This window comes from Canis lupus, chromosome 2, assembly GCF_048164855.1.
Source record: "Canis lupus baileyi chromosome 2, mCanLup2.hap1, whole genome shotgun sequence".
Classification (NCBI taxonomy): Eukaryota; Metazoa; Chordata; class Mammalia; order Carnivora; family Canidae; genus Canis; species Canis lupus.
The window spans coordinates 43,987,700-43,996,416 of NC_132839.1; positions in this window are offsets into that span (position 1 = coordinate 43,987,700).

Consider the following 8,717-nt stretch of genomic DNA (forward strand, 5'->3'; position numbering starts at 1 on the left):
TGCCAGAGGGCTACTGGGCCTTGGGTACCTCTCAACTAGCGTTCAAAAGTTTCTCATAGGGAGCACCTGGGTGGCTCAGTCAGGCCTCTGATTCCTGATTTCAGCTCAGGTCATGATCTTGGGGCTGTGGGATCAATCCCCATGTCGGCTCTCTCTTCTCTCTCTCTCTCTCTCTCTCTCAAATAAAATAAAATAAAATAAAATAATCTTAAAAAAAGTTCCTGACAGATATTTATCTTTGGAATTTGGGGATGAGCAATCAGAATTCCTGGGAATTCCTAAAATCATAAATTATTCTGTATTATCATTGTATTTACAAAGGGAAAGTCATATTTGGTATTTTTGCCAGCATTTAAAAAGGTGTTTTAGTGGTATTTGCAAAGAATTGTAGCCTACAGCAAATATTCTGGAAAACACCAGTGAACATTAAGGGACAATAATAATGTAACATTCAGTCTCTTAGCAGGCTTAATAGCACCATGCAGACAGGATGGCCAATTTAAGGACGTATTTCATTGCTCCCTAAACTTGTTATTTCTTGGAACATCAAGAAATAGCACATAGGGTTTGTATAAAGTTAACTATGTATACAAACTTATTAATATTCGCTGTATTTGCAAGAATGACATTAGCAGCGGAGGAGACCAGGAACACGCCCCTGTCACAGGGCCAGCAAGACAAATTAGACTGGTGTTCCCCTGCTGCAGGTTCCTGCCTGGTTCCTGGAAACGTGGTCCTTAACCTTCCTCTACCTGTCAGCCTTTCTTGCTTCTGCTTCGGATCTGACTTGGTGGGTTTGTCTGCACCAGTGATGCTTCCGTTTTGTGATTGTTAAAATTTGTAGTGCTTTTTCTCATTTTCCTGAAGCCTCACATGATTTCTCTCTCTCTCTCTCTCTCTCTCTCTTGCATTTTGCATTTTCAGTTTAGGCTATATACATTTCCAGTAAGGTATTCCCACAAGGAAACATTACCTGTGATGAGGTGCATAAATAAGCAAGTGCTCTTTGCCCTCAGTTGGGGACATTCTTGGTTGTGCTGGGGATTTGCTATCTCTTGGAACTCCCAGTGGATGGAGTTCTAGTTGCCAAGAGCAGTAACTAACTTGACAGCACAGCCTTTAGTGGCTTCCCTGTTTAAATTCAGCACTCCTTGTGATTGTTCTTTTTATTCTGGAGGGGGACGGTGTGGATTGAGGGGCTGTTATAGGCTGAATTATATCCTCTCCCTGAAATCGTATGTTGAAGTCCCAACCCTGGTTTGGAAATCAAGTCTTTAAAGAGATAATAAAGAGGGAAGGAAACAAAATTTTCTTCTCCCCTTCTGCTTGGCTAAGACCACCCTGTAATAAAAGAATAACAGGAGAAAAAAATTATTTATGTATGTACAGGAGCCCACAAAGGTGTGAGATGCAAAACGTGGCCAGATATTTAAGGCTTCTCTACCATCCTGAGCTCAGGGAAGGGACAAGGGTCTGGGGCATCAAAGAGTGGGGAGGCAATTTGTAGGAGGGAGAGAAAAGGAAATGTTGAGTGAACAAATTTACTCTGCCTTCTCCCTAAGTCTCTCAGGTGGAAAGTTTTCTAAATCTCTCCAGTGAAAAAGTTTTCTAACAGCTCTCTTCCTGGTACAGGTCCCTTTCTAATGTAAACTTCCTTTCTAAATGCAGATTTCCCTTACAATAGGGTAACTGGTCTGCTCTCAGAGCTGCTTCTGTGTTGTCTGCAATTTCTCAAAATAATCAGCTCAAAATATAGGGAACTGTATTGTAATAGCCTCCTCTGGTGATGGATGGTAGCTACACTTGCGGTGAGCATAGCATAAGGTAGAGAGTTATTGAATCACTATGTTGTACACCTAAAACTGATGTAACATTGTATGTCAACTATACTTCAATTCAAAAAATAATAAGATAAAAAAAAAAACAGAAAAGAAAATAAATAATCAGCTCAAATCAGTCCCTGATGCCAGAGACTTATCTTGGCTGGCATATTCTGCTACCCTTTGTAAGTTAAAATTAGGTCCTAAGTGTGGCCCCTTATACAATATGACTGTTGTCCTTAGAAGAAGAGGAGATTTGAAGAGCAGGAAAAGGTGGCCATGTACAAGCCAAGGAGAGACACCTGAACTAGATCCTTCTCTCTGGGCTTTCAGAGGCAACCAATTCTGCTGACCCCTTAAGGTTGGACTTCTGGTCTTCAGCACTGTGAGATCAGAGCTGCCCAGAGTGTGGGAATTTGTTACAGCATCCCCAGAAAACGAAGACAGCTTTTCTCTCCAAGTAAACTAGGTGCACTTGAATCTGTCTCATGGTCTGCTGAGGTTAAGACCCCAGCCACAGAGGCGGGCTGTTCTTCCTCCCTCACAACAAACCTGGAGGGCAGGCTTTCCTGTCCTTGTTAACAGGTTAGCCAAGGGAGGCCGAGAAAGATAAGCTGAGGGAGACTTTGCTTTCAGTTTGGCCTGGGGATTGCTTTGGTGTCCTTGATCTTGCCTCCTAGAGTCAGCAGAGTGGGAATGACAAGGCCCTGGTGTCTCTCTGGAATCCTGTTTATCTGGCGCCATTTTAAGGTTGGAAGGCAAATGAGAGGAGAATGTTTTAGATTTCACCATTTGTGCTTCCACTCATCGGAGAGGTCAGGGTCCTTCAAAAACAGGGGATAAAACACCAAACTCCGAATGCAGCAAGATATTGAGAGAATAAGTCTTGACCTCCCCGAATTGGAAAGGATTATAGGTGTGTTGATGATCCTAGGGAAGAGTCAATGGGGCTAATTGGGGCTAATTCTCCAAAGAAAAAGGAGACACGAATCCCAAAATATTGGGGGCTAGTGAGCTGGTTGGGACCACGTTGAGTGTCTTTGTGTGAGAAAGGAAGCTTGGAACTAGGCCATTAGAGGGAGGAGGCCCAGAAGCCCGGCACTCTAATGTTTCTGGGACATTCCAGAAGATTTATCCAGGATAAGTGGCTCGTACTACTTGGAGACAGATGTGGTCCTCCTTCAGTGGTGCAGCCAGTTCATCTGTTTTGGATTCTCATAAATATGTCTCTCTGAATGTCCACATGGGAGATTTGGAAATAAAACAAAAAAACATTTTCTATGGGCATAAAAGGCTTAATTTATTACCAGCCTTTCAACCAAATGAAAATGATTTATTTTTTAAAAGACTGTTTGCTGAACAAATGTTTTAAAAACGCAATAGATTATTGCAATTATTGTACCATTTTTTTAAAAAAAAATTACCAACAGAGAGACAGGTGTTTGGAGAATGTTTTCATACATTTTTCTCTGTGAAGGTAGAACTGGAAATTGCCTGGGAAGAGTTTCATGGACAGTTGGGCTCTTTAAAGAAAGATACAGACTTTCCTGCTGCTCTTCTGTCCTGTGACTGGGAGACTGTAGGTGGGCTCTGAGAAGCTTCTGTGAAATGCACACTATCCATAGGGATAATACTGGTGTTCTTATCTGCTTCACAAGGCTGGCACTCCATCAGGACCCAAAGGAAAAAAACCTTTGAGATTTTTGCAAAACAAAACAAAACAATAAATTTAAAAAGCAGTCATGTTCTTGAGGGTATAGGTGTTTTTATCTTATGGATTCTGTGCATTTTGGAGATGGTCAGTTTTCCTCTTGTTACTGGTAGGGGTTGAGAACAAGGCTCCCCAAAATGTGCCCCATTAGGCATGTGAACTATTTTGAAGTGAAGACAGTCCAGATCCAGCAGATTCAAGAAAGACTTTTAACTCTCCCTTAATCACCTAAAAGAATTTAGATAGGAAGCCTGGCTCCAAGAGAGCTATTACCGGAGAGCACTGTTATCTGAATGAACTATCTGTACCGCAGGGCGAACATCTCATTATCAAACACCTGATTTTCTTATTGTCCTATGAGTTATCCTTCTATCCTTGGAAGCCCTAGGCCCCTATCATATTCCTTAGTTTAGGATAGAATTTAAGCCTCAATTGCCCAACTTGTCTTTGGGTCTCAAGTTATTATGGAGTCCCCCCCTACATACATAATTAAATGTTTTTTTTTTTTTTTCCTGTTTATCTATCTGTGTTGGTTTGATTATTACACCAGCCAAGGAATCAAAAAGGGTAGAGAAAGAAATTTTTCCTCCTGAAGCTTCCAATCACTAGGAAGCTTACAATCCACTCTGGGGCTCATTTGTAATAGCTGAGTAGCACATTCGGCTAATTTTGCACACCCAAATTTTGGGTGCTAAATGCAATTTTATTTTATTCTTTTCTCATCTCTAATATCTCTGTTCTCTTTACTTTTATTCATCTTGTGGTATGGTATTTTATAGGCTTTGTGGAATTCTAGACTAGGACACTATAGAGGATGCTGGGGCATTGTGCCCAAAACTCCCTGTAAGACTAGAGCCCTCGTTCCCCCGACAGCCAGGGGTGATCCCTGCTGACTACTCACAGCCATGCTCCTCTCCAAGAGTTGTCCTGTCTATGTCCCAGGGAGCTGGGCTCACATAAAGCTGTACTCCTTCCCTGGAGGCAGTTTATTCCCAGGGACTGGCCGATGGAGGAGGCCTGGCAACCTTGTCTCCAGTTGAGAACAGCTCAGCTTTAGAGCCATTAAAGTCTGATTCCTGGGAACCTGACCAACAATAGTTGGTATCAGCAGTGATCTGAGGTAGCAGGTTCAAAAATGGGTTTTAGAGCTGGGTAACTACTGGCCAGCTGGCAGTGAAATCCCCCACCCCCATGGTAGGTGAAGTACTGACTATCCCTGGCAGGGGAGTATTATACTGGCAGAAATTTTGAGGTGGGAGCTGGCCTAGGATGCCAGAGGAAGTGGGCCTGACGGGGATAATATCTAAGGCATTTGGTAAAACTTTAACAGTTAGAAATTATAAGGCTATTCATGGAGCTATGAATACACAATTGGAGAAAAACAATGGAAGGCCAAGGATGGTTAATCACCAATGTAAGGCTAAGTGTGAGAACAAGAAGGACTCCTTGACAGCTTTTAAAGACACTTATGTCTTCTAGCCAAAGGACAGGAAAAGCCCAGGATTTGACTTGGGACTTACTATAAGAAGAGGGGAACCTTCTAGAAGATGGAATTCACAACCCTGGCAGGTTCTGTGCGGATTAAGGGTGAGACCCTGTTATTTAGGATGGGGACATCTGGGTTGATGTACTGAAGAATCCTAAACTTCCAGATTCCCTTGAACCCTCTGGTCCTGCACGATGGGCCCATTCTTCTCTGTTAAAGTCTAGCCCTGCTTCCTTCCCTAATGATGATGCAGAGCCCTTTGCCTTAAAGATAAAATACCCCTTCCCCAGTCAGGACCACCTCTACCTTCTGTCCTGGCCTCCAGATCAGTGACTAGGGTTCCGCCACAATCTGAGCTGGCCAACTACAGACTGGGCTTGCAGGGGGAGGATGGAGACTGTGCCATGAAGGAGCTGTGGGATTTTGTCAACTATCAGAAGACTCAGGGGAGTACACATAGGACAAGTTCCTCAGCTGCTGGATTGAGGGGAGAACACAACATTGGGTAAGGAAAACTTTATTGACAGGGAGTTCTCTCCCATCATATGGGATTGGCATTCTCACTGGGAATCTGGGGAATGATGTTAACACACAGCTAGCATGGTTCTTGGAAGCTTGGAGAAAGCGAAGGTGTACACCAAGTGAAGTAGAAATCCTAGAACATTTATTTCAGGTGAAGGCAGAAGGGATCAAAAGGCTCAGAGACATAGGCACATGACGGGGTATACTATGTATATAGAATACATACCAGAAAGCCTACCATCTGAGTTTGTGCCAAAGAAGAGCCTAGAGGACACTCCACCTACCAAAGGGCTAAGGAGTGTCCTGGGAAGAGGGTGGCAGCATTCTTGGGAAGGTGAATAGAAGCTGTCCTTTTTAGGCCATGGCCAATATGGTAGATGCTGTTCCAGAAATGGACTGACAGCAATGGGTCAGTAGGTGGTGCTTAACCATCAGGACAAGGTGTCCTCAACTGTTCTAGTGACCAGCAAGATCAGAGCAGCAGTCTGGAGTGGCTAAACATGCAGGGAGCTGAGGAGGTGGCTAATAGGATATGGAGTTGCATAAGTTGGGACAGAGGGACAGACTACAAACATCTTGCTCAATCTATATAATGAAAAGAAATGATAAATGGATTTTCAGAAGGCTGAGGGCAGCTGTCCCCCAAAAATCTCAGGATGCCTTGCCCATTTTCTGGACTCGAGCTAGTTACCTGAAGGGAACATTACTGACTGTAGGAAAGGCTGTCTCCCCAGCAGAGGACCCTGTAATAGCACAGCAGGAGCGGGATGTCCCTACTGGGTATCTACCATGTAGATGTAGCCCATGTAGCCTGGGATGCTAGCTGCTCTGAGAGCCCTGGACTTGCAATCAAAAGACTACAGCTGGGCCAGGGCTCTACCATTGATCATTGGCCATGGACCAAGTCATATCATGCTAGGCCCCCTGCCAAACAGGGTGGAGTTCAGGAGGTGGGGAATGTGGAATCTCTGTGATGTCTTAGAACCTTGAACACCTGACTATCCATATCTGATTCTCCTCAAGAGGATCCTAATCACTTGGGGTCAGGTGTCTTGGCTTCCCCATGCGTATCTACAAAATCACACATGCACTTGGTCTTTAGGAACTACTTGCTGGCTGATGATTATCAGTTTCTTTTTAGGTAACTGATAGGAAATGATCCTTTACATGGAAAAAATGGGCTATTTTTAGAACTACTTTCTCAGCTTCATCCTGGCTGTGTTGCTACAGGACTTGGCCCTGGAGCTGGCATTTCATTCTTTATTTGCTGACAGTCCAACCTTGGGTGAGAAACTAGTTTTAAAAACTCAGAGTCAGGAGGCAAAGACCCCTCAGATTAAATGAAGGACTCCTTGATCCAAGGGAGTTACGTGCTCCCCATCTGTACTTCTAGCATGGGGCCTCTGACTCCATCCGGACCCTCCTCACACCACATTGTTGAGCTCACTGGAACACTTGGAAGGCAGGTACCTTGGCATACACGTTCATAGTGGCCATGTCCACCTAAGACAGGTCACTGACCATAGTTGACCACAAAATTGTCTCTCTCTTTTTCTCTCTGAAATCTGTTCTCTAACCAATCTGGGAATTCTGTGTCTCTTTCACCCTCCATTTATTGAAAACCTTAGACTCAAGAAATCCCTATGTTCATTTCAATTGGTGAGACCCAACACCAGGAACCGACACATGGTGGGGATAACTTTCAGGAGGCAAATGTCTGTGCTTGATTTAGTCTCAGGCTGGGTTAGCACAACGCCAGCTGGATGAAAAAGAGAAAAAATAAAGCTTTAGAAGAGACTATTTTAAAATACCTAGATATTTGGTTCCATTGGCTGCAGCCTTGGTATGGAGTGAGTTTTCTGGGCTTTGGATGCTTCTGACCTTTTGTTCAGGCAAAGGCTGTGGTTAGAATCATCCATGGCCTTGTCTTCGCTAGTCTCTAATCCTCCGCTCACCTTTCCTAAGACCCATTTCCCTGCCCTTTCATGATTTTTATTGCTTTTCCCTGGACCATCTCCAGGTCTTGTCATCTCTCTTAAAATGCAAAGGCCACAAACTGGCTAAAGAATGCTAATGAGGAACAATATGGAGTCCATTAGGAGGATTAATTCCTAGCCTCTGCATATGCTGCTAATTCATCCCAGCTTTTAAAGTTCCATTCAGGAGGCACCCTTGCATTCAGACCATGGTCCTCCATGACCCGCAGTGCTTTCACTGTTGTGTTGCTCATGGGCACAAAGGTCCAGAACTCAGACCTACTTGGTTTGGCTTGTGCTCTGGATCAGGCTACCTTGTGTTTTCATTTGTTTTGGGTAAAGCTCTTTTATTTTTAAGATTTGCCTGGAATTTAGTCTTGCTTAACAATCTGCAAACCCCTAGCTGCTTCATTAAGCTCAGCAAGAAAAATACTCAAAGATGCTCCATGCCTGGTATGGTGGCCTGAGGACACACAGCACAGAGGATGCTAGGAGTGTCTCACTCTGTCCAGGCTGCGCAGTCATTGGGTTGACCTGGAGTTACACCAGCAGCCTCACCTGGCACATCCGCAGGCACACTGCTGTAGGAATGGTATTTTACCAGTCCTGGCAACAAGACCCAGCAGTCTCCATGACTTTGGTGGCTGGGGTGGGATGGGTTGCTGTGGATTTGTAAAACACAAATGATGAAAGGCTGTACTTGGCACTTTCTCATTCTAGCATTAAATGAAAGCAGAAAGCAAAGCTTTATTTTTTTTAAAGATTTTATTTATGTATTTTAGAGAGAGAGAGTGAGAGCACAGGGTGGGGGGAGCAAAAGTAGAGGAAGAGGCAGAGGAAGAGGGAGATAATTTCTAGCAGTCTGACACAGGGCTCAAACCCACAACCCTGAGACCATGACCTGAGCTGAAACCAAGAATCAGACATTTAACTGAGCCATCCAGGTGCCCCAGAAAGCATAGCTTTAAACTGTGACTATGGGAAGCCTATGGGGTGGGGGTGGGGGTTGCTTTATCTAATATTGTACAGAGTTCTCTGCTAAGTAAACCAAAGACACTGCTTAGAGAATGCAGACACTGCTGCTGTGGGGCTTTCCTAAGTAGGTTGTCTCAGGTGCTAGGGAACAGTCAGGTCAATGATGAGCTTTGACTACTTGGGCATGTTGGATGCAGAAATTGAACTTGGGTTTGGGGCCAGAAGTC